This window comes from Bos mutus, chromosome 22 (assembly GCF_027580195.1).
Source record: "Bos mutus isolate GX-2022 chromosome 22, NWIPB_WYAK_1.1, whole genome shotgun sequence".
Classification (NCBI taxonomy): domain Eukaryota; kingdom Metazoa; phylum Chordata; class Mammalia; order Artiodactyla; family Bovidae; genus Bos; species Bos mutus.
The window spans coordinates 42,442,975-42,468,499 of record NC_091638.1 but is presented as its reverse complement, the minus strand read 5'-3'; the positions used below and the strand labels follow the sequence as shown (position 1 = coordinate 42,468,499).

The window sequence follows — 25,525 nt, the reverse complement described above, 5'->3', positions numbered from 1 at the left end:
AATTAAATGTTTATTTCTTGCTTATGTAAGAAATAAACTGGAGGCCCAAGATAACTCTGTAGAGCAGCTGTCCTTTGTTTCAGCTCAGAACTCCAGTCTGCTTCAATCATATCACATTTGCATATCATTGCATCCTACTATGGCCACCAAGGGCTTCCCTGGTGGCTCAGATGGCAAAGAAGCTGCCTACAATGCAGGAGACCTGGGTTCAGTCCCTGGGTTGGGAAGATCCCCTGGAGGAGGGCGGGGCAACCGACTCCAGTATTCTTGCCTGGAGAATCCCCATGGGCAGAGGAGCCCAGCAGGCTACAAATACTCCATGGGGTCACAAAGAGCTGAACATGACTGAGTGACTAAGATGATGATGGCCACCAAGGCTGGGGAAGAGAGAGAGGTGGAAGGCCAATCATAAGCCATTAAGTGCTTCTTTCTGGAAGTAGTGCATGTCAGAGCTGCTCACATTTTATTAGCCACAGCAAGCCACACAGTCAGGAGTAACTCCACGAAGTTAGAGAAGTGTTATCCTCCCTATTACTGAGAATAAAAAGGAAACAGATATTGGAGAATATATATATTCCTCATCAGTGACATAAGTTCCATTACTGTCTTCATTTTACAGATCACGAAACCAATACTCAGAGGGACTAAAATTACTCATCCAAGACCACTCTGTTATGGCCCACATCATGACTTTCATGGGCCCTGTGCACTTCTGCTTTCACGGGTCTTTTTCCTATCAAAAATACTTAAAATTTTATGAATGGATTGACATAAATATGAAAATAACCCAGGCTTGACTCATTATCTTCCTTTTACCCTTTATTTTAAAAGAAATTAACACATTTTTTGTGGACTCCTAAAAGCACTGTGGGCTCTAGGCACTAAACCTATTGTGCTTAGGGGTTAAATCAGCCCTGCTCAGATAGCTGGGACTGGAATAAGGCCTGTCTTACTCTGGAGGGTTATTTCTTTCTCCAGGGGATCTTCCTAACTCAGGGATCGAACTCAGGTCTCCTACATTGCAGGTAGATTCTTTACCAACTGAACCACAGGGGAAGACCATCCAAAATATAACAATGGTCCCCAAATTGCCCTGCAACTGCAACAATTTTGAAAATAAAGTGTAATTTTAATGACTTTTTCACAAAAATGGGGGGAAAAGCCTATGTTTATGTCATTTTAGGACTATTTAAATGCCTTGTAATATAATTTAAAGGCTAATTCTATACCTCTGAACAAAGCACGTTGCTTTATGTAAAATGAGTGTTGCTGCTGCTGCCGCTAAGTCACTTCTGTTGTGTCCGACTCTGTGTGACCCCATAGACGATAGCCCACCAGGCTCCCCCGGCCCTGGGATTCTCCAAGCAAGAGTACAGGAGTGGGGTGCCATTGCCATCTCCGAAATGGGCATTGGGTAGACACTAATCTTCTGAGTGTTTTCTGAATTAATATTTTTGTGATATCTTTTCTCATCCCAGTCATTTATTTTTTCCTTCAAACTTCTAATAATTTTTAAATTTGGAAATGTTTCTTTTTCCTTGAAGACCATAACTTTGACATTTATATACTCTTACCTGAAATGCAAAAATCTGGATTAGGGAGAATAAATTAGGTTTATTAGGAGATGAAAGGTGTCAGGGCTCTCAAGTTCGATTAACTAGTGACCCTTTGCTTTTGTGTGGTGCCTGACCAGTGTAGGTTAGGTTGCCTTACAAGGAAAACCAAAATGAAAGAAAGAAAAGAAGGAAAAAAGGATGAAAAATAGAGGGAGAAACCATTTTTATGAGAGAAAATTTTGAAAAAAAGAAACATGTTTCCCAATGAAATCAAGCTAAAAATACTACGTAGCAATTCTATTTGATAAGACATTCCCAGATAAAAGATGTTAATAAATGGTGTTATCTATTTTTATTTGAGGTTTGTATTAAATTTTTGTTCACTTCTAAGTAAAATTTTGTGCCGTTTCATCTGCCAGCTTTTGATCATGAATCAAAAGTCTTAGAGATATCTTTTTCTCATCTGGATATTTTACAGCCCTGAAGATTACTTGTATTAAAGAGAGAGAGAAGAGAACATGAACCTTGGTGACTGGTAAACTGGCCAGTAAGTCAAATATAAAGATAAGTCTTTGGTCTGTACATTCATAGCTGATTTGGGGGGATAAATTCTCTGAGGTAGGATGGGTGGCCCTATTGTTCTTTCTGCTGAAATTCTTTCTTCCCGTTGAGAGACCATGAGAAAGATACAGCTTTATATTCAGATGGTCCTGTCAATTAATTTTAGCTCAATTTTTAAAAAGCCTATTTTCATGTGAATTTTTTTATGCCTTTCTTATACTCTGGCATTCATCTGCAATGACCCAGAGAAAACCAGCAAGAAAGGGTCCAAGTGCTTGAGGCCCAACCACTTCCCTAAGGCCAAATATATTGCCCTTTGGGTACATCTTATGAACTTTTGTAAGAAGGAGAGATGAGGGAAAATCTGTTCACCTTTTATCTTAATGAAGTATCAAGTCAGAAAGAAAGAAAGCTCCAGAGAGACACAGAAAGATCATAGTGCTTTGTTTCAGCTAACAAAACTCATGCTCAAAAAAAAAAAAAAAAAAAGAATAAAAATATTTCTGGAGGCATATTGTGCCCACCAGGCATTTTGTTGTAATTAGGGAAAAGTCATACAAGGCCACTGGAGTGAATAAAACTTTAGCTATATTGGCTTCTCTCTTTGATGAATTTTCTATCTTTGAAATTGGTTTGGAGTGTACATGTGTGTGTGAGTGATCATAATAAACAGTGATCTGACAAGGAATGATCTATTTATGCAAATAATCAGAGTTGAAGAGAAAGCAAATTTGCCTCAAAAGATTAAAAAAAAAAACTCATAGAAAAGAACAAATGAAAGCTTATTTCTTAAAGGGCTTTGATTTTGCTTTGATTTCATTTTTTTCCTCATTAAGAATGATCTTTAAGCGAGAAGGACAGACAAAAACACAATAATAAAGAATTAAAGTCCAAGAGAAATCTGGAGAAAAGTGCAGGGGCTTTTATAAGAGCCCAGATCTAAAGTTATAGGCAGCTTCTATTTCATGACCCTGATTAAAGAACTGTGGTTGTTAGTAATAGTGTTTGAGAAGTCATGGAGTGTGGGAGAATTTCCAGAATTCTAGAGAGGGGTTAGTGTCTCAGTTTTCAAAAGGAAAGGATAAAAAAGAATGGTTAATAAGCTTGACCTGGATTGGAAGTAATTAAAAATGACTATTTCTGAATGATTGGGGAAAAGTTGTGATGACTCATTAATTATATAATATATATAATTATATTATATAAATACATTAACATATATTATAAATTCTATTATATATAATAATACATATTATATTATACATAAATATATAATTTATATATAAATTACATTATATATATAATTTTATTTATTTTATTTTTTGGCTGTGGTAGGACTTTGTTTTGCTCACTTTGTTTTCACTCAGCAAAAACCCATTTTCCTGAGCTGGTTTTTCTCTAGTTGTGAGCAGGGGCTACTCTCCAGTTGCAATGCAATGCAGAGGCTTCTCATTTTGGTGGCTTCTCTTCTTGAATAGCACAGGCTTTAGGGTGCATGGGCTTCAGTAGTTGTGGCCTGTGGGTTCAGTAGTTGTGACTCTCGGACTCTTGAGCACAGGCTCAATAATTGCAGTACACAGGCTTAATTGCTCCACAAAATATGGAATCTTCCTGGATCAGGGATCAAACCCGTGTCTCCTGCATTGGCAGGTAGATTCTTTACCACTGAGCCCCCAGGGAAGCCCTGATGACTTATTTTTAATGTAGAGTGTTCAAGTAAGGCCAAATTAGTATTGTTTTCTCTTTTGATTTTTCATTAGACCAGTGGACTAAGGCAGTACCATAGACAGGGTTAGTCTCACCATCTGAGGCAGCATGCAGACGGTCACCTCTTCAGAACGGCTATTCCTAAGCACCTGGTCTAAAGCAGCTGCCAGGTAATTGCCATAAAAGATTACATCATTGTTTATATTTAAGACATTTATTGATATGGAGAAAATTATATTGTAATGACCTTATTTGTTTACTGTCTGGTCCCTTTCCCACTGGAGTACAGATTCCATGGGGTTGAGAATCACGCTTGTGTTGACCTTCGCTGTATTCCTACCACCTTAAATTGTGCCCTGGCTCAACAAGTGCCCATTGAATTAATGAATGTTGCTTAAATACATTTTTTGGTGCAAATGCTTTCTTAAATATGAGGCACGGTGATTTTTTTTTGGCAAAGCATTAGACCAGGTTGTCTGTTATTTCCCTGATGGTGATGTTACCAGCCTGGATCCCTGGACTCTTTAATTAGTAGAAATTGATAAGAGGACAAGTAAGGAATTCAGGCAAGGTTTTATTGGTACTCCAGCATAAGGGAGCAAGAACAAGTAACAGATTCCCTTGGTCACTCCCCAGAAGGGGTGAGTTGGTCCCTTAAGTGAGGTGAGGATAGGGGCAAAATGGTGGGTTGGGCCAGAGGGGTGGCTTGTGTCTTCTGCCCCCTCTTTGGAGGTGCCTTCTGCATGGACCATGCATACTACCTTCCTTTTGCTCCCAGTAGCTCAGAAGAGGCAGTTGGGCTTTTGCCTTTTTGTACCTTGTTGTTCATCATTTGCCCCAACTCTGCATGTTATATAGTTATTTTCAGTCCCTATGGTTTCTTTGTATTTTGTTGTTCAAAGAGACTTTTGTCCAGGTACATGCACTGCTATCAAGGGTCCCAGGTCCCAGATCCCAGCCTGTCTTAATGAGATGGATAAATTTATTGACTGAATTTATAGCTGCCAATTTTGTATAGCTGCCAGCTATTGTAGGCATTTCAGACCAAGACAGTAAAGAATCTGCCTACAATGCAGGAAGTCTCGGGTTCCATCCCTGGGTGGGAAAGATCCCCTAGAGAAGTAAATGGCAACCCACTCCAGTATTCTTGCCTGGAGAATCCTATGGACAGAGGAGCCTGGCAGGCTACTGTCCATGGGGTCACAAAAGTTGGACATGACTTAGCGACTAAACCAACCAACCACCCCATTCCATTGTTCATCGCAGCACTATTTATAATAGCCAGGACATGGAAGCAACCTAGATGTCCATCAGCAGATGAATGGATAAGAAAGCTGTGGTACATATACACAATGGAGTATTACTCAGCCATTAAAAAGAATACATTTAAATCAGTCCTAATGAGGTGGATGAAACTGGAGCCTATTATACAGAGTGAAGTAAGCCAGAAAGAAAAACACCAATACAGTATACTAACACATATATATGGAATTTAGAAAGATGGTAACAATAACCCTGTGTACAAGACAACCAACCAACCAACCAGGAATAATATATATAATACAGAAAAATGTATCAATATATAATATATGTATTTTAGTAGAATTTTAAATGTTTCTTACTATGATTTCTGCCCATTTCTTTTCTAAATTTATTCTTTAATCTTTACTGTTACTGCTGCTAAGTCGCTTCAGTCGTGTCCGACTCTGTGCAACCCCATAAATGGCACCCCACCAGGCTTCCCCGTCCCTGGGATTCTCTAGGCAAGAACACTGGAGTGGGTTGCCATTTCCTTCTCCAATGCATGAAAGTGAAAAGTGAAAGTGAAGTTGCTCAGTCGTGTCCGACTCTTCTCGACCCCATGGACTGCAGCCTACCAGGGTCCTCCGTCCATGGGATTTTCCAGGCAAGAGTACTGGAGTGGGTTGCCATTGCCTTCTCCTTTAATCTTTAGGTGTTTCTTATTTTCTGTAATTATTGTCAATGGGGTTATAATTAGGTTTAATGTATCCGAGTTACTATACTGTATATACCAGAGGTTGGCAAACTACAGCTCTTAGGCCAAATCTGACCTGCAATGTCTTGGTAAATAAAGCTTTATTGGAACACAGCCTTGCCTATTTAATTATGTATTGCTTATGGCTACTTTTGTGCTCCTAAGGCAAAGTTGAATATTTGCAAAAGAGACTCCATGATCCACAGAAGCTAAACTACTTACTATCTGGATCGTTACAGGAAGAAAAAAAAAAAAAAATTGCTAACCCCTGCTGTTAAGTTCCTTCTTTGAAGACTTATTCAATTCTTTAACTATTCAACTCTTTGTAAACAGCACATAGTCAATACTCTGAATAGTACATAGTTTGTTTAGTTGAGTAAAGCAAACCTTAAGCATTTGCTGATCATTTTATATATATATGATCTTCTCCTAACTGATGCTGGCATATATTTCACAAATATTTCCTGGGCATCTCCTATATGCCTGGTGCTGTGGTGCTATGGATATAGCAATTAACAAAGTACATAAAAATTCCTATCTTCATAGATATCATAAAGTCACTGGACATGGACAATTCTGATTTCACTTGTAAATGAGAATTACATTTCAACCTATTGTCTAAATAATCATTATTAGTATGTAATAATCCTATATGTCATTTGTTGATTAGTTGTTGTTAAAATCAATTTGTTAAATATGACATTTTAAACATTAATTTCATAGCATCATTAGTCTTCTATATGTGCAGTGTTCAGTAAGGTAGCCACTAGTTACATGTAAAACAAGCATTGAATTTTAAAGGATTATTACAAAAATATATTTGTTTAATTATTTTATTCTGATTCTATGTTGAAGAAATATTTTGGATAGATTGACTTAAATGAAATAGGTTAATAAATTAATCTCAACTCTTTTTTTTATATTTACATGGCTATAAGAAAAGTTAAAATTACCTATATGGCTTACATTATATCTCTATTGTATCTTGTATTCTAGATACCACCTTTATGGTTAGCTGGTGTTTCTCAAATATGGATTTTTAGTAGATGGGAACACCAGATTAAGCAAAGGTTTACATGGTTATTTCTGGGTTCAGAGTCTTTAATGTATTAATTTGCAACATGAATTTCCATGGGGATAGAAGTTGTTTATAGTGTTTCCCAAATCCCTTTTATGGGGAACGTTCTTGCAATGCTCTTTGCTAGTCTCTGATCAAAGTTGCAGCAATCAAAGTTGCTAACCTTGGAACCTGGAGTAAGACATTGATAGCTGAACAGGCGTTAATTCACAAGGCCAGTCTTCAGTTCATTTTCTGAATTTTTCTAAATAAAAATCAATACTGAGTATTTTTAAATGTAATTATATAGTTTGAATATAATTCACCAAATTTTGGAAAGTTCAGTTGATTAAAAAAATTGAGATCAACTGAACTTGCAAAATTGATTCATTTTCACAAAGTGTAGTTCTAAATGTGCTTGTCCATTTAACTGGTTATACAGAGAGAAGTCCAGACTTATTACCCTATAAGTCATATTTTTGACAGAAGAATATACCGGTCATAAGACCTACACAGTAGGAAATGATAAATTCCCAAATGCAGTTGAAGTGGGAATTACTTCACTGACAAAGGTCATCATGTATTATATTCAGAACTTGTTCTTATAGAGGCACCCAGGAGATGGCTAGGTGTAAGCCACAGTGTCATAAGCCTTGAATGAGCTTTCTGTCATTCAACCCATTTTGCAGTATGAGAGTCTCTTCTCTGAAGACATCAATATCACACTTTCAGATCGAGGGGCTTGCAGCCCTGCACTTCCAGTAACTCAGAATGGTTCTCAGGCCTTTCTTAAAACATGTCCACCAGCCTGAAATCCAGTAGTTACATGGCCCAGGGACATACTGTATTGTTGGCAAAGACTACACAGACTTTTTTTGTTACCATGTTGAATGTGGATTTTGGTTTCTGGCAGAAACTAAATCAAGTGGACACTGTCTATCTTAATGAGTCACCAATGGTAGCCATTCCCCACAGTGAAAGAAAAGAATCAATTGCCTTGTTAAAGTCTCCGTTTTGATTCATCCTTGTGTTGTCAAGTTCTTGTAATTGAACTTAAAAAAAAGTGTAATCCCTTCTTTCCACTCTTGGTTTTTCTCCTTTGTGGAGCAAAGCTTACCAAGTAGAATAAATAAAGGATAGTGTAAGAAAGTAAGACTGTAGAGAAGCTGAACAAGTGAGCTCTTCGTGCCAAAAGCAGTGTCATGGCAACGCCTGCAAAGTGGACACAGCAGAGTCGATCTGATTGTTGGTCCTTCTGGGTGATGGATTTCTGCCCGGACAGTGGACTCAGCACAGCAATGCCCTGAACTGACCCTTAGAGTGGACCAGCCCCGATAAACTGGGCCTGACCTTCGGTCCACTGCTTTCCGGTCGCAATCAAATTAAATCAAATAACCATCCAATTATTAAATCAAAACAAACCAGCAAAGTATAAAATGAATAACATAGTTGAAATATTCTTTTCCCATTTGATGTTCACATGATAGATCCTGATGAGGTAGTTTTTTTTGTTTGTTTTGTTTTTTAATTCCGTTAATGGGCTGGTTGTGCACTGCTGTGGACTTATAGATGCTGGGAACTTATTTTCAAGGTTTCATTGAAATTGTAATCTAAAATTGGAATTTATTGCCTTGTAATGAAGACTGTCACTTCATTGTATTTATATGTATGTGTCCTTGTGTGTGTGTAAACACATCCACTTAATGAAAACTGAAAATGCCATTTCATACACTAATAATTAGATTGTGATAAAACTGATCCATGAGGACACTTTTCACTTTCATAGGGAAAAACCAGTTTTTGAATTGCTTCCATGTCTTGGGTACTGGAAATAGTGCTGCGATGAATATTGGGGTTCAGGTGTCTTTTCAAATTATGATTTTCTTTGCATATATACCCAGTAGTGCAATTTATGTATCATAGGGGGGCTTGATTTTTACTTTATTAAGGAACCTTTATATTCAGGCCTGGGTGTTCATTGGAAGGACTGATGTTGAAGCTGAAGCTCCAATATTTTGGCCACCTGATGCGAAGAGTTGACTCATTTGAAAAGACTCTGATGTTGGGAAAGATTGAAGGCAGGAGGAGAAGGGGACGACAGAGGACGAGATGGTTGGATGGCATCACCGACTCAATGGACATGGGTTTGGGTGGACTCCAGGAGTTGGTGATGGACAGGGAGGCCTGGCGTGCTGCAGTCCATGGGGTCGCAAAGAGTTGGACACAACTGAGCAACTGAACTGAACTGAGCTGAACTAATATTGTTCTCCATAGTGTCTGTTACCAATTTACCTTCCCACCAACAGTGCTGGAGGGCTCCCTTTTCTCCACGCTCTATCCTATTGTTCATAGACTTTGTGATGAAAGCCACTCTGACTCGTGCGAGGTGGTGCATAGCTTTAGTTTTGATTTGCATGTCTCTGCTTGTTAGTGATGTGGAATACATTTTTGTGTGTTTTTCTCTTTTTTTAAAAATAGTTCTAGTAAAATTTACCTCTTGAAATTGGCTTCTTCAAAATCTTTCCGCTTTCGAATTCCTATTCAGTGACCTACCCTGGGATATTTCTTGGGGTAAGAGCTATTTATTTACCACCCTGCAGTCCTTATGAATATTAAGTGCCCCTAAGAACCAACTTGAACGTTGCAGTTGTGGGAAACAGCTGCAAGACAGTAGGATTTCTTCGTGGGGATCTCTGGTTACTGGGCAACCAGAGCCTTAGCAAACGCTGTGTTCCTGGGTTGTAAATTAGATAGCACAGAGCCAGAATGACACCCAAAGGTGTGCGTCTCACTACTTCTGCCCCTGCCCTTCACCTGTCCTCCATCCCAGAGCAATCCCATTGCAGAGGTGCCACGCTGAGGGTGAGGGTGCTGTGGTCAGTAGGTGGGGTGACTCTAAGGAAGTAAGGACCCCACGGATCAGGAGCCATGGAGACCAGGAGACTTTTCAGAGCTTTTCCTGCCTAACAGTTCCATCCCCCTTTGGGTGCACTTGGCTCAGTTGATAGAGGACCACCTACATCATGAATCTGTGGTCCCATCCAGAGGGGACGAGGCACTACAGGTCCAAGGGTAGCTCATTTGCTGACACATTCCCCCAGTTCTCTCAGCGCCACCCCAGTCTAGCCGTGGGACCCAAGGCTGCTCAGGTTCCAGGGGTATGATGGCAGCCCAGCTCACCCAGGCCTGGGGGGAATACGGTGCCCTTTCTTTTCTTGTCTTCTCTTTTCAAAGTTAATTTTTATTGTATATTGGAATGCAGTGAATTTACAATCTAGTTAGTTTTCAGTGTACAGCCACCTGTTTCAACATACAAATATATCTATTCTTCTTCAGACAGTTTTCTATATAGGCAATTACAGTGTTGAGTAGAATTCCCTATGCTATACTGTAGGTCTTTGTAGGTTATCTGTTGTCTGTGTGTATACATACACACACACACACACACACACACAATATATTAAAAAGCAAAGACATCACATTGCCAACAAAGGCACCTATAGTCAAAGCTATGGTTTTTCCAGTAGTCATGTACGGATGTGAGAATTGGACCATAAAGAAGGCTGAGCGCTGAAGAACTGATGCTTTCAAAGCGTGGTGCTGGAGAAGACTCTTGAGAGTCCCTTGGACGGCAAGGAGATCAAGTCAGTCAATCCTAAAGGAAATCAACCCTGAATATTCATTGGAAGGACAGATGCTGAAGCTGAAGCTTCCGTACTTTGGCCACCTGAGGTGAAAAATCCAACTCATTGGAAACAACCCTGATGCTGGGAAAGATTGCAGGCAGGAGAAGAGGACAGCAGAGGATGAGATGGTTGGCTGGCATCACTGACTCAATGGACATGAGTTTGAGCATACTCAGAAAGATAGTCAAGGACAGGGAAGCCTGGCATGCTGCAGTCCATGGGATGGCAGTCAGACAGGGCTTGGTAACTGAACAACAGTCACCAATATATATGTATATATATTACTGTGGATATGTTAATCCCAGCTGACTAATTTATCCCTCATTCTGACCCACCTTTCCCCTTTGGTAACTGAAAGTTTGTTCTAGAAGTTCAAGAATCTGTTCCTGTTTTGTAGATGAATTCCTTTGTATCAGTCTTCAGATTCCACGCATAAGTGATGTCATAGACATTTTATCTTTCTCTATCTGACTTCCGTCATTTCCTGTGGTCATCTCCAGGTCTGTCCATGTTGCTGACAAAGGCATTAGTTCATTCTTTTTTATAGCTCAGTTATATTCCATTATGTATATATTATAACTCACCTTCTATACCCATCCATCCTCCATGGACATTTTGCGTACTTCCTGTTTGGATGATGTAAACAGTGCTTCAGAAGATGTTGGGGTGCATCTTTTTGAAGTATGGTTTTTCTCTCATTAGAGGGACAGGAGTGAGAAGGCCAGATCATGTGGTTGCTGATATTAAGATTTTAAGGAACCTCCATCTATTCTCCAGTGTGACTGTAACCAGTTTGAATTGTCCAAAACAGCTTAAGAGGATCCCTTTTCTTTTTGCCCTCTCCCACATGTACTGCTGGCAGTATTTTTTCTCTAACCTTTTACTTTATGTTGGATTATAGCCAATTAAAAATGTTGAGATAGTTTCACAACAGAGAGACTCAGTCATACATTTCCATGTGTCCATTCTCTCCCAGACTACTCTTTGTGTTATATTTGAGGATGTGCATTCCAACTGGTGCGAGGTGATACTTTGCTGAAATTTCTGTTTTAATTTTTCCCACAGTAAGTGATGTGGAACACCTTTTCAGGTGGTTTCAAAACACAACAGTATACCTTAAATGTACCTCTCGAGATTGCATTCTTGACGATCCACCATATTTTGACTTGTTCTTTGATTACCTATGGCAGGACATTGCTTGAGGTCAGATATCCTTTACAGCACCATAGGCTTTGTGAATATTGTTCAGTCACCCAGTCGTGTCCAACTCTTTGCAACCCCATGGACTGCAGCATGCCAGACCTCCCTGTCCCTCACCATCTCCTGAAGTTTGCCCAAGTTCATGTCCATTGAATCAGTAATGCCATTCAGCCATATCATGCTCTGACAACCTCTTTTCTTCACTCAATCTTTCCCAGCACTGGGGACTTTTCCAGTGGGTCAGCTGTTTGCAGATGACTGAAATACTGGAGCTTCAGTATCCATCCTTCCAATGAGTATTCAGGGTTGATTTCCCTTAAGATTGACTGATTTGCTCTCCTTACTGTCCAAGGATTCTCAGGAGTCTTCTTAGCACCACAGTTCAAAGGCATCAATTCCTTGGTGCTCTGCCTTCTTTATGGTCCAGCTCTCACAACCGTATGTGACCACTGGGAAGACAATAGCCTTGATTATACGGACCTCTGTCAGCAGAGTATTGTCTCTGCTCTTCATGAGAAGTGACATAAAAGCTCTGGTTTTCGAGTCTTTATGGAAAACATCTCCAAGGCAGCAGCACTTCCTCATGCTGCATGTGGTTTCCTCTGGCAACAGGAGTCCTAGAGAAAGCTGTGGTCCTAGTGATGCTGAGGGTGTTGTACTTCTCAGGTGGGGGCAATTTTCAAAGCTCATCCATCCCAGAGAGCCCACCTTCCCTTATGTGCAGTGGCTTGCTTGAGCTGTAGGAGGGCCCGGCTGGATGTGGAGACCGAGGTTCCATCCACAGAGGACCAGACAGTCCACGTGCAAGGCTCCATTGCTGGCACATCCTTCCCAGCTCCCTGAGCTCCACTCCAGGCCAGCCTTGGGACCCAGCGTGCTAACTTATCCCTCCCCTTTCATCCACCTTTCCCCTTTGGTAACCAGAAGTTTCTTTCCTAAGACACTGAGTCTGTTTCTGTTTCCTGGACGCATTCACTTGCACTGATTTTTCCATTCGACCCATAAGTGATACGCTAGACTTTGAGTCCTTTTCTGTATGACTTCCTTCACTTAGTACGATCTCTCCAGGTCCATCAATGCTGCTGACAAAGGCATTAGTTCATTCTGTTTTATGGCCGAGTCACATTCCATTGTATAGACATACCACAGCGTCTTGAGCCATCTATCCTCTATGGACACTTTGGATGTTTTTTCTGGCTAATGTAAATAGTGCTGCAGTGAATTTTGGCATGCACGTGTGTTAGCTAAGTATGGTTTTTCATCCTTGTAGAGATCCAGGAGTGAGAAGGCCGGATCATGCTGTTGCTCGATTTGTAGTGTTTTAAGGAATCTCCATACTGTTGTTCGTGGGGACTGTTATCAATCTACATTCTCCCCCAAAAGCATAGGAGGTTTTTCCTTTTCTCCATGCCATCTCCTTCATTTACTTTCTGTAGTCTTTTTGGTTTTTTTTTTAACTTTTTACTTTATACTGGAGTATAGCCGATTAACAATACTGTCATAGTTTCAGATGTACAACAGAGAGACTCAGTCACACATTTCCATGTATTCATTCTCCCCCCAAACAACTCTTTGTGGTCTTTTTGAGGATGTGCCTTCTGACTGGTCTCAGGTGATACCTAGTTGAAGTTTCTATTTTCATTTCTCCCATAATAAGTGATGTGGAGCATCTTTTCAGGTTTTTTTTTTTTTTTTAAAGTGTGCGTTAAACTGACCTCTTCACGATGGCTTCTTGATGGTCTGCAGTGTTCTGACCATTTTTCGATTACCTATGGCAAGACGTTGCTTGAGGTCAGGTGTCCTTACAGCCCCACAGACTTTGTGAATATGAAGTGACCCTGCTGCTGCTAAGTCGCTTCAGTCGTGTCCGACTCTGTGCGACCCCATGGACTGCAGCCTACCAGACTTCTCCATCCATGGGGTTCTCCAGGCAAGAACACTGGAGTGGGTTTCCATTTCCTTCTCCAATGCATGAAAGTGGAAAGTGAAGTCGCTCAGTCATATCCAACTCTTGGCGACCCCGTGGACTGCAGCCTACCAGGTTCCTCCATCCATGGGATTTTCCGGGCAACAGTACTGGAGTGGGGTGCCATTGCCTTCTCCATGAAGTGACCCTAAGCGCTGGTTTTCAGGTGGTTGTTACAGAATGCGTCCACAAGGCGGCAGCACTGCCTCATGCCCCAGGCGGTTTCCTCTGGCAACAGGCGTCCTAGAGAACAGTCCTGTTCCTGGTTTGGAGATTAGAGTGAGAAACGCCAGGGCTCCTGTGTCATTACTTCTTCCCCTTCTCCCTGCACCTGCCAGACAAATCCCAAGTTCTGCTGAAACAGTGATGCTGAGGGTGCTGTTCTACTTCGATGGGGGCACTTTTCAAAGCTCTTTCAGGCTCCAGTGTCCAAAATCCTTTAAGCACAGTAGGCTTGCTCGAGCTGTGGGAGGGCCCGCCTGGATCTGGGGATTGGGGTCCTATCCACAGGGGACCAGGCATTCCACCTCCAAGGAGGGCTCCTTTGCTGGCACATCATCCACAGCTCCCTCAGTTCAGCCCCCTTCCAGTCCGTCCTTGGGACCCCACGCTGCTCAGGCTCCAGGGATGTGACCCCAGCCCAGGTCATTGAGGCCCGGGGGGAATGCCACGGGCACTTCTTTTCTGTTGTTTTCTCTTTAAAATTATTCTTTACTGTATACTCGAATAGAGTTAATTTACAACGTGGTGTTTGTTTTGCTTGTTGAAAAGTGTGTTTCAGTTACATGGATACATGTATGTAGCTGTATCTTTCAATTCCTTTCCCATCTAAGCTATTACAGAGTTTTGAGTAGAGTCCCCTGTGTTATACAGTAGGTCACTGTGGATTCTCTATTTTATATATATTACTGTGCATATGTTAAACCCAACCTCCTAACTTATCCCTTCCTCCACATCACCTTTCCCCCTTTTTAACCAGAAAAAAGTTTTTTCTAAGTCTCTGAGTTTTTCTGTTTTGTAGATGCATTCATTTGAATGGATTTTTCAGTTCAACCCTAGGCTTTTCGTCCTGCTCTATATGACTTCCTTCACTTAATACAGTCACCTCCAGATCCATCAATGCTGCTGACAAAGGCATTAGTTCATTCTGTTTTATGGCTGAGTTGTATTCCATTGTATAGACATACCACATCTTGTTCCATCTCTCTTTTGCGGACACTTTGGGTGCTCCAGTCTTCAGCTAATGTAAATAGTACTGCAGGGAACGTTGGGGTGCATGTGTGTTTTCGAGGTATGGTTTTTACTCCTCATTGACACCCATGAGTGAGAAGACCTGACCATGTGGTCGCTCTATTTTTTTTTTTTTTTAAGAACCTCTGTACTATTCTCCACTGGAACTGTTACCAGTTTACATTTCCCCTAGAATCAATTGAGGGTTCTCTTTTCTCCAGCCGTCTCACCCACCCATTTACTTTTTGTAGTATTTTTTTAAAAGCTGTTATTGCCTCTTTATACTGGAGTATATCCGAATAACCATGTTGTGATCGTTTTAGGTGCACAGCGGAGAGACTCATATGTTTCCACGTCTCCATTCTCTCCCAAACTACTCTTTGCGGTCTTTTTGAGGATGTGCCTTCCAACTGGTGTGAGGTGGTATCTCATTGAAGTTTCTGTTTTCAGTTATCCCATAATAAATGATGTGGAATGTTTTTTCAAGTGGTCAAAAAACAAAGCCAAGTGTGTTACATTGACCTCTGGATATTGGGTTCTGGAAGGTCTGCTGTGTTTTGAATTGTTTTTTGATTACAGACGGCAGGACACTGCTTGAGTCGTGTGTCCTTTACAGCCCTGCAGGCTTTGTGAATATGAAGTGACCATAAGCTCTAGTTTTCAGGTTGTTGTTACAGAAAATGCCCACGAGGAAGCAGCACTTCGTCATGCCCCAGGCGGTTTCCTTGGGCAACAGGAGCCTTAGACAAAGTCCTGGCTTGGAAATTGCAGTGGAAAATGCCGGCGCTCCGGTGTCATTACTTTCCCCTGCTCCCTGCACCCTCCAGACACATCCCAAGTCATGCTGAAGCAGCCCATGCTGAGGGTTGCAGGCGTGCTTGGGAGTAGTAGGCAGGAGTGCAGTGTTCCTGCTTAAGCTATAGGAGGGCCTGCCTGGATCTGGAGTTTGGGTCCCATCCACAGGGAATCAGGCATTCCGCATCCAAGTGGGGCTCCGTTGCTGGCACACCCTCTGTAGCTCCCTTGGCTCAGCCGCACTCCAGTTCAACCTTGGGACCCAGGACTGCTCAGGTCCAGGGATGTGACACCAATCCACGTCATCGAGGCCTGGGGGGAATACCGTCAGCATGTCTTTTCTGGTGTTTTCTCTTTAAATTTAATTATTATTGTATATTGGAGTAGAGAAGATTTACAAAGTGGTGTTTATTTCGGCTGTTGAGCAGCCTGATTCAGTTAAACAGACACATACATGCATCTGTATTATTACAGAGTACTGAGTAGAGTTCCCTGTGCTATCCAGTAGGTCCCTGTGGATTATGTATTTTCCACATATTACTGTGTGTATGTTAAACCCAGTCTCCTAACTTCCCTGTCCTCCCCAGCCCACCTTTCCCCTTTGATAACCAGAAGTTTCTTTCCTTAAGTCTAGGAATCTGTTTCTGTTTTCTGGACGCATTCACTAGTACTGAGCTTTTGATTTGACCCATAGTGACATCCTAGGTCTCTGTCCTTCTCTGTCTGACTTCCTTCACTTAGTACAATCATCTCCAGGTCCAACGACGTTGCTGATGAAGGCATTCGCTTGTGCCTTTAGTTTTATGGCTGAGTCATATTCCATTGTATAGACACATCACGCCTTCTTGATCCATCTATCTTCCATGGACATTCTGGGTGGCCTTTTTTTGACTAATGTAAGTAGTGCTGCAGGGAACATTGGGGTTCACGTGTGTTTTCAGAGTACAGGTTTTCCTCCCCATAGAGATCCAGGAGAGAGAGGCTGGATCATGTGCTCTACTGCTCTATTTTTAGTGTTTTAAGGAACCTCCGTACTGTTGTCCATCGTGACTGTTACCAATTTACATTTGCCCTGAAATCGAAGAAGGCTTCTCTTTTCTCCAGGCTGTCCCCTCATTTACTCTCCGTAGTCTTTGTTTAAAACCTTCTTTGTTGATACTGGACTGCAGCGGACTCACAATGTGATGATTTCAGGTGTGTGGCAGAGAGACTCAGCCGCACGTTCCCATGTGTCCGCTCTCCCCAAACTGCTCTCCGCGGTCTTTCTGAGCAGGCGCCTTCTGACTGTGTGAGGTGCTCCTTCGTTGTGGTTCTCATTTTCATTTCTCACGTAAGTGATGTGGAACCTCTTTTCAGGTGTTTCAAACAAGCAAAACAACACTGTGGGTGATATATACTGGCTTCCTGAAGGCCTGCTGTGTTTTAATTTTTTTTATTTTTGTACCCCAGGACATTGTTTTAGGGCTAATTGATTTTTTAGTTCTTCTTCTTACTGTTCCTTTTCACTTTGTTTTATATTTGTGGTTTGATAATTTTTTTAGAATGCTCTTATTCTCTTTATTTTGGTTTTTGTGTATATATTTTATGTTTTTGATTTGTGGTTACCCTGTTTTTAAAGTATGTTAACTTATTACTATATCTTCTTTTGCTAAAGTGGTAGACCCTCAAACATATTCTTAAAAAACATCCACCTTTCCTTACACTCCTGTTAATATTTTATGATTTTTTGCTGTCTTTTACATTTCATGTTTATCTTTTGTCATTTATTATAGTTATCATTACTTTCTCCCCCCAATTTTTTGTTTCTTTTTCATCTGTGTACTGGTTTATTTAGGAGATTTACTTGCCAAGTTTGTTTTCCTCTTTCCTACAGACTCTTGCTTCTTTTGTATATAGAGACAACCCTAAATATTTATTTTAATATGCATTTAATATTGCTGTATTCTTTTAGTTTTTGCTTGTCTGAGAAATGCTTTATCTGTCCTTGATTTCTAATCCATAATCTTACAGGTAGAGTATCCTATGTTGAAGTTTTTTTTTTTATTTTTCCTTTCTGGACTGTGGATGTATCTTGCTGTTCCTTCTAGCCTGGAGCATTTCGTAGAGAAATCAACTGATAGCCTTATGGGAGTTCATTTGTAGTTTCAGTTCAGGTCAGTTCAGTTGCTCAGACGTGTCCAACTCTTTGCGACCCCATGAATCGCAGCGCGCCAGGCCTCCCTGTCGATCACCATCTCCCAGAGTTCACTCAAACTCATGTCCATCGAGTCGGTGATGCCATCCAGCCATCTCATCCTCTGTCGTCCCCTTCTCCTCCTGCCCCCAATCCCTCCCAGCATCAGAGTCTTTTCCAATGAGTCAACTCTTCACATGAGGTGGCCAAAGTATTAGAGTTTCAGCTTTAGCATCAGTCCTTCCAAAGAACACCCAGGACTGATATCCTTTAGGATGGACTGATTGGATCTCCTTGCAGTCCAAGGGACTCTTAAGAGTCTTCTCCAACACCACAGTTCAAAAGCATCAATGCTTTGGTGCTCAGCTTTCTTCACAGTCCAACTCTCACATCCATACATGACCACTGGAAAAACCATAGCCTTGACTAGAAGAACCTTTGTTGGCAAAGTAATGTCTCTGCTTTTGAATATGCTATCTAGGTTGGTCATAACTTTCCTTCCAAGGAGTAAGCATCTTTTAATTTCATGGCTGCAATCACCATCTGCAGTGATTTTGGAGCCCAGAAAAATAAAGTCTGACACTGTTTCCACTGTTTCCCCATCTATTTCCCATGAAGTGATGGGACCAGGTGCCATGATCTTCGTTTTCTGAATGTTGAGCTTTAAGTCAACTTTTCCACACTCCTCTTTCACTTTCATCAAGAGGCTTTTTAGTTCCTCTTCACTTTCTGCCATAAGGGTGGTGTCATCTGCATATATGAGGTTATTGATATTTCTCCTGGCAATCTTGATTCCAGCCTGTGTTTCTTCCAGCCTAGCATTTCTCATGATGTACTCTGCATATAAGTTAAATAAGCAGGGTAACAGTGTACAGCCTTGATGTACTCCTTTTCCTATTTGGAACCAGTCTGTTGTTCCATGTCCATTTCTAACTGTTGCTTCCTGACCTGCATATAGGTTTCTCAAGAGGCAGGTCAGGTGGTCTGGTATTCACATCTCTTTCAAAATTTTCCACAGTTTATTGTGATCCACACAGTCAAAGGCTTTGGCATAGTTAATAAAGCAGAAATAGATTTTTTTTCTGGAACTCTCTTGCTTTTTCTATGATCCAGCGGATGTTGGCAATTTGATCTCTGGTTCCTCTGTCTTTTCTAAAACCAGCTGAACATCTGAAAGTTCACGGTTCACTTATTGCTGAAGCCTGGCTTAGAGAATTTTGAGCATTACTTTGCTAGTGTATGAAATGAGTGCAATTGTGCGGTAGTTTGAGCATTCTTTGGCATTGCCTTTCTTTGGGATTGGAATGAAAACTGACCTTTTCCAGTCCTGTGGCCACTGCTGAGTTTTCCAAATTTGCTGGCATATTGAGTGCAGCACTTTCACAGCATCATCTTTCAGGATTTGAAATAGCTCAACTAGAATTCCATCACCTCCACTAGCTTTGTTCATAGTGATGCTTTCTAAGGCCCACTTGACTTCCCATCCCAGGATGTCTGGCTCTAGGTGAGTGATCACACCATCGTGATTATCTGGGTCGTGAAGATCTTTTTTGTACAGTTCTTCTGTGTATTCTTGCCATCTCTTCTTAATATGTTCTGCTTCTGTTAGGTCCCTACTATTTCTGTCCTTTATCGAGCCCATATTTTCATGAAATGTTCCCTTGGTATCTCTAATTTTCTTGAAGAGATCTCTAGTCTTTCCCATTCTGTTGTTTTCCTCTATTTCTTTGCACTGATGGCTGAAGATGGCTTTCTTATCTCTCCTTGTGTTTGTTTTTCTCTTGCTGCCTATAGAATGCTCTCTGCTGCTGCTGCTAAGTCACTTTGGTCATGTCCGACTCTGTGCGACCCCATAGACATCAGCCCACCAGGCTCCCCCGTCCTTGGGATTCCCCAGGCAAGAATACTGGAGTGGGTTGCCATTTCCCTCTCTAATGCATGAAAGTGAAAAGTGAAAGTCTAGTCGCTCAGTCATGTCCGACTCTTAGCGACCCCATGGACTGCAGCCCACCAGGCTCCTCTGTCCATGGGATTGCACCAAGAGTACTGGAGAGGGTTGCCACTGCCTTCTCCTATGGAATCCTCTCTAGCTTTTATTATTTTAATTCTAATCTGTTTTGTTGTAGGTCTGTTTGGGTTCATCTGCTTTGAGATCGCTCTGCTCCCTTACCTGGCATCTGTTTTCTTCTTTGGGTTTGTGGCATTTTCAGTTGTAGTTTCTCCAAATCTATTTTAAATCTCCATTTCTTCTTATTCTCCTTCTGGGATCCCTAGTATGAATATATTGACAGCTTTATATTATTCCATAGGTCTTGTATATTTTTTTTCATTTTAAATTTGTCCTTCTGTCTGCTGTTCTGATTTGGCGATTTCCATTATTCTATTTTCCAAATCATTTATTCATTCTTCTGCATTAACCAGTTTGCTGTTTATCACCTATCATTTGGCTTTTGTTTCAGCAAAAGAGTTTTCTACTTTTACTTGGCTCCTCTTTATAATTTGTACTTCCTTTTTCCAGTTATCTACGTTTCTATTGATTGCCTTTTCTTAATTCCTTCCGTATTTTTATTACCTCCTTTTTGAACTCAGAGTGTAGTAGACTGCAAAGGTCTATTTCACTGTTTATTCTTTCAGGGGAACTCTCTTGATCTTTTGGGAGTGGTTCCACTGCTTCTTCATTTTACTTATATTTCTCTGACTCTGTGAGTTTAGGAGGAACAGTTATCCACTGTGTTCTTGAAGGGCTGTTTTTATGTAGGAGTGTCCTTCTGCAGCCTGCCTGGGTGTAGTATTTTTGGTGTGGGAGTTGTTCTTAGTATGGATGCCTGCCGTGTCTTTGTGTGGTGTGTTCTATTATTGCCTTGATAGAGGATGTGACTGGTGTCATGGTGGCCAATGCCTCCTCTGCTCTGTGGTCATCACAGACCTGTCGGGGACAGCATCTCCCCAGTTGTTGAAACAGAAGCCCTTGAATCTGTTTCTGAGCAGAGATGTGGAGTTGGCAGGACTGGAGATGTCTGCTGGGAGGGGAGCCACGTGCTGAGTGTTGCTCCGCGAGAGCTGTCCCCCAGGGGTGCCCTCCTTGGTGTTGCCTGTCACCTGTTGTGCAGACTCACAGGGCTCACTGTTGCCGGCACTGCCCTCAGCTACACCTCAGCTGTGGGAATGTCAGCAGTTGGCCTCAGTGTCCCTGAGGCTCTGTACTCACGAAGCCGGCATCACAGATCCACTGGCGTCAGGTACCAGGGCCACACTGGCTGTGCACTTAGAGCAGCTGTGGGAGCTGCCAGCACCCCCAGTACGCGTGCACACAAAGCCCGGGGACCCACTCCAGTCGCGGGAGCGCCGGTAATCCACTCGGATATCCCTTAGGCGCTGGGTTTACAAAGGCCTGGCAGCATAAACCCATGGATTGGTGTGAAATCATGGATGGCGTAAATTCATCTGTGTCATCTAAGGGTTTATTTCTATTGTCTTTTATTGTTTTGATTTTTAGCTAAGTTTTTGTCATGCCGTGTTACTTTTAGTTGAACGCTGGTCATTGTTTATAAAATTTAGATTAATTTCAGTCTCTGGATCATATCTTACTTGAGAGAAGATTTACATTTGTTTTTAGCATGCAGGTAGCCTAGGAACATATAATCTCATTTAATCCATTCATTGAGCAGATTCAAAGCTGGGCTTCAGTTTCTGTGAGGGTTCTTCAATTTAGAGTTTATACTCCTAAGTTTGAGCTTCCCAAGTGGCACAAAGAACCTGCCTGCCAATGCAGGAGACATAAAAGATGTGTTCAACCCCTGGGTCGGGACATACCTGCCATACCCTGGAGAAGGGTATGGCAACCCACTCCAGTATTCTTGCCTGGAGAATCCCAGAGACAGAGGAGCCTGGCAGGCTACAGTCCATGGGCCTGCAAAGAGTCGGACACGACTGAGGCGACTTAGAACGCATGCACGCACTCCTAAGTTTCAGCACTTCTTGCTGTTGTTCAGTCGTTCAGTCATGTCCAACTCTTTGCGACCCCACGGACTGAGGCACGCCAGGCTTCCCTGTCCTTCACCATCTCCTGGAGTTTGCTCAAATTCAACTCAAAGGCTGGAGTGTTTACCGGGGCCCTTTCTCCTGAGTGGACTCTGAACCCCAAGTTTTCCCTTAGCCTATGAGACTGAAATAAATTATGTTGAACTCTAAAGACTTTTTTAGACATTTTATTTTCTGTTTGATTTTTCTTGTCTCTGAGCTGCTCCTTGAGAATTTACAAGTATTCAAAGGGAAAAGTGAAAGTTGCCTAGTCAACTCTTTGTGACCCCATGGACTATACGACAGTCTATGGAATTCTCCAGGCCAGAATACTGGAGTGGGTAGCCTTTCCCTTCTCCAGGGAATCTGCTTAACCCAGAGATCGGACCCAGTTCTCCCGCATTGCAGGCAGATTCTTTACCAGCTGAGGAGCCACAAGGGGATCCCAAGAATACTGGAATGGGTAGCCTATCCTTTCTCTAGGGGATCTTCCCAACCCAGAAATTGAACTGGGGTCTCCTGCATAAGAGGTGGATTCTTTACCAACTGAGCTATCAAGGAAGCCCTTAAAAGGGAAAAGTGTGCCAAATACCAGTTTACCTCACTGGGTTTCTTTTCTCTGTAACATCTTAGCCTTTCAAATCTTCACTGTCTCGGTCACTTTCTGATGCCTTCAAATAAATGTTTGTTTAATTTTATCCAGGTTTTATTGTGCTTTATGGCAGTAAGATTTCATCTCAAATAAACTAGTCTGCCATTTCTGAGAAGGGTAAAGTTGGTGCCACTTGGATTTATATGTTGTTTTTACTTCTGTTTTCTCATATTTTTATTTCTCTTTGATAGTAAAAGAGACTGGAGCATACAGAGATTTTGCTTCAAGCCAAATTCCTAGTTAATGAGTCAATTGAGATTAGAACCCGTATTTCCAGACTTCTGGTACTGAATATAGTGCTTTGCCCTGGTATGCACAGTAGAAGCATTGCAATAATGGTGGGCATAATATTCTTCCAGTATTGCATATCATGCTTAGAAGCATTCTTTTCCATCAGTTTACCTGTAGACGAGCTAGGCTTTGTTGATTGCAACATTCCTAGATTAACACCACAATATCCTAAAAATATTGTATCTGTAAGTTCATGAATATTTCACATGTACAAATGCAATCTACTGTTTGATGGATTTCTGCAGTGGTTGCTTTTGTGAAGTCAGGAATAATTGTAGAAATGTAAATTATACCCCACTAATTTCTCTGTTCTATAAATTTGGCTTTTAATATTTCCTTAAAGTTGATTGGGTCTGATGTTGACTCCTCCATCTTCAAAATGTCTTCGTGTTGATAAGCTATTGGTACTTCAACTAATCGAAGTTGATAGTACTCTAAGGGACAGCTGATGTTAAAATCCTCTAGGGTAAATTGCTTTGAATGTCTGTTATAAGTAAAGGAACATGTAAAGTCAATGAAACTGTGGTAGCAGAATTAAATTATCTTGAGACTGTTTTCTTCAAATGTATGATTCATTTGAACATTTTCATGTTTTGTTCCAGAGAGACATTTAGATTACAGCTATGTCCACAGCTTCCCTGATAGCTCAGTTGGTAAAGAATCCAGCTGCAATGCAAGAGACCACGCTTCGATTCCTGGGTCAGGAAGATCCACTGGAGAAGGGATAGGCTACCCATTCCAGTATTCTTGGGCTTCCCTGGTGGCTCAGCTGGTAAAGAACCCCCCTGCAATGCAGGAGACCTGGGTTTGATCCCTGGGTTGGGAAGATCCCCCTGGAGAAGGGAAAGGCTACCCACTCCAGTATTGTTGCTTGGAGAGTTCCATGGATGGGCAGGCTACAGTCCATGGGGTTGCAGAGAGTCGGATGTGACTGAGAAACTTTCACTGTGTCCACAGCAGGGTGCTGCAGTGATGAGGTCCATTAGCTCAGTGGACCCTGATGCAAAGGTAAAGTGGTCCTCTGGACAGGCAGGGGTGTTTCTTAACTTTCTTAAGAAGACAACAACTATACATTCCTGCATCCAGTTGACTAGACAATTCATTTTTCAGGCATCTGGAGTTCCCTTTAGTCCAGGTCTTATCAAGCTCAGCTGCTTAACTATACTTACACTTAAGAATATTTAAAGGATCTTTGCTCCATCCCTTTGTCCATATCAGTGGCCTCAAGTCTTTCTCCTCAGACTTCCTTTCGCCTTAGAAGAAAGCATTCATGGTGCAACATACCTGGGTTGCTGAAGCTGCTCACTGTCTGTGTCTATGGCACAGCTAGGAGGCATCAGTCTTTTAAAAAGAAATTACAAAAAATTTAAATCTTTTGGCTGTGCCATATGGCATGTGGGATCACCTCCTGCACTGGCAGCTCGAAGTCTTAGCCACTGGACTGCCAGGGAAGTCCGGATGAGGTGTCAGTCTTCAAGTGCTGGCTCGAGCTCCGCTCCTTTCTCTGCCACTCATCTGCAGCCATCCAGTGTATTGAGGACATGTGTTAAAATGTACCGTTTAATACTTCTGGTCCTGTATTCCCTACAGTGATTTGGCCTTTCATCAAATAACTTTCACTGAATTCTTCTTTGCTGTTGTACAATTAGCCTTTGTTGAGGAAGAGTAAAGAAACAATCATGGGCTGGGAATTCCCTTGTGGCTCAGTGGTTAGGAACTTGCCTTCCAATGCAAGGGATGGAGATTCGATCCCTGGTCTGGGAACTAAGATACCACATGCCTCAGGGTAACTAAGCCCCAAGCTGCAACTACTGAGCCCACCAGCTGCAACTAAGACCCAACACAGCCAAAATAAATATTAAAAAAAAAAAAGTTAAAAAGTAAAGTAGATAAAAAAAGAAACAACCATGGGAAATTCATTATGAAGTCTAGGGATGTTCAGCCATTTTTTAAAAATTACCCAAAGTTGACAGAAAACAAATTGCATTTAAATGATGGGTAATACGCATTTTTTGATTGTTTATGTAAATTAAAGGGCAACTTAATTTCTACCATATGAGCCCTCTGGCTCAAAGGTTACTGAAGGTTTCAGTCCTTCTATTTTCAAGGGTTTAAGGGAAAATAAACAGCTGCTGCCCCATAGACGGCAGCCCACCAGGCTCCCCCGTCCCTGGGATTCTCCAGTCAAGAACACTGGAGTGGGCTGCCATTTCCTTCTCCAATGCATGAAAGTGAAAAGTGAAAGTTAAGTCGCTCAGTCGTGTCCGACCCTCAGCGACCCCATGGACTGCAGGCTTCCAGGCTCCTTTGTCCATGGGATTTTCCAGGCAAGAGTACTGGAGTGGGATGCCATTGCCCTCTCCAATAAACAACCTACTATTTGCCAATTTTTTTTTAATTGAAATTTTTTATTGACATATACTTGATGTACAAATTATATAAGCCACAAGTACACAATATATTGATTCATATATTTAAAAGATCATTCTATAGTTATTATAAAATATTTGCTATATTCCTTGTGTTGTACAGTATATACTTGTAACTATTTTAAAATTTTTTTTATTAATTTATTTTTAATTGGAGGATAATTGTTTTACAATATCATGTTGGTTTCTGCCATATGTCAACATGA

The 25,525-nt window shown here is 41.5% G+C and overlaps 1 long non-coding RNA gene across 1 annotated transcript in view; it reads left to right on the top strand.

Moving 5' to 3' along the window:
- LOC138984737 (uncharacterized) overlaps positions 1-25,525 on the top strand; it is a 336,274-nt gene that overhangs the window by 156,764 nt on the left and 153,985 nt on the right. Inside the window, exon 4 of the long non-coding RNA XR_011462021.1 lies at positions 2,035-2,103. This is a non-coding gene — a long non-coding RNA (uncharacterized lncRNA). The remainder of the gene's footprint in view (positions 1-2,034; positions 2,104-25,525) is intronic.